Below are 1605 nucleotides of genomic sequence, written 5' to 3' on the forward strand. Positions count from 1 at the left end.
TCAACTTATAAATAAGTTCCATTTTTCATTTTAAAAAACCAAAAACAAGAAAATAATCCAGACTATACTTATTACTCCTTCTGTATCAGAAATGATTATTTTTTTTAAGTTTTTCACATAGATTAAAAAAACAATTAATGTTTAGTCATAAATGTGTTTTTATATATAATAACATATTTCTCATAACTATTAACCAATGGTAGTTTATTAAAAAATTTAATTCTCAATTAATGAATCTTGAAATCTACAATTTCATAGCATTAATTAATAAAAAAATACAGAAAATCAATCTTTGTGTGATACAAGATAAATTTCTAAAACATTATCTATTCTAATACAAAGGAAGTAGTTTTTTTATTATTACTTTTTATTTTTTGTTCTAATGTACAATGTTTAGGTCAGAGATAGGATTAAAAAAAAAAAAAATTAAATTAGCATATTGGACGGGATGTTTCATGACAGGATGTCGAAACACGTGTAAATATTGGCCAACAAAAATAAATGAATTAAGAAAAGGACAACAATTAATTTATCCAATTATTGTTTTCAAAAAACAAAAATAAAAATGGAGGTGCGGGGAATCGAACCCCGTGCCTCTCGCATGCGAAGCGAGCGCTCTACCATATGAGCTACACCCCCGTTTTGTTTATTGCTGTCGCTTACATTTTCTTGACTATTAAAATTAATTAAAGAATATCCGCCGTCGATTCGGATGGGATATTCCAAATCGACTGCTCACATTCCTTTAGGTGTAATCGTCGTCAGTGCACATGCGTCGCATATGATATATATTCTTTACTAACGTAAATGACGTAACTACCCTTTTCTTTTATTTCTTTCCGGACACCGAAAGGAAAGTTGTCTTTAGCTGGACAAGGACGGCATATGTCGGAAAATTTCATTTTTTACGCTACCAAAACCGAACCGGTCTAGATTTTGTTTCGGTTTACATGTGTTAAACTGTCTGTAAATCGTATTCGATTCTCGGTTTTAGTTAGGTGAACCAATCGGTTTGGACGAATTAAAAATCCCTAGATTTACTACTACTACTACTAATTTCTCTCTCTTTTTCTCAAATTCACATCACCGTGAGTGCTTGCTTGAGCCACAGATCCGTTTCTCCTCTTTACTTTCTCGTCTCTCGAATCTTGTCTTCACACTCAGTTCTTCGGAAGATCAGACATAGTCGCTAAAGCCACGTTGTCTTCATATCGCTTTCTCACCATCCCAAGTCGTGGTTCTTCTTCGTTCTTGGTGTGAATCGAAACCATAGTCTCTTCTATCCGTAACGATGAACGATCTTCTTAAGGTGAGATTTTATTATGCAACGGTGTTTTGTGTATAAAATTTAGGGTTTGATCATATAATGTGGATTGGTTTCCAAAATTGGTAGTTCTTGATGTTTCCATCATCTTACATTGCTCATTGAATAAATTATGAATTTTTCTATTGAAATTCGTATGGGTTTTGAGTTTGACCAATCTTAGTTTCAATTCGAGCAAGAATCTGATAAACTTTGGGAGGAGCTGGGACTTGTAATGATTCTATCTGTTCATTGAAATCTAGATTGAGCTATAATGGGGTTATATATGTCTTTTTTTTTTT

General features: G+C 32.5%; 1 non-coding gene across 1 annotated transcript; it reads right to left on the minus strand.

The window, feature by feature from the left end:
- TRNAA-CGC lies at nucleotides 567-639 on the minus strand. Its single transcript has one exon. It is a non-coding gene; the product is annotated as a tRNA-Ala (tRNA).

Source organism: Camelina sativa, chromosome 20, assembly GCF_000633955.1.
Source record: "Camelina sativa cultivar DH55 chromosome 20, Cs, whole genome shotgun sequence".
NCBI lineage: Eukaryota > Viridiplantae > Streptophyta > Magnoliopsida > Brassicales > Brassicaceae > Camelina > Camelina sativa.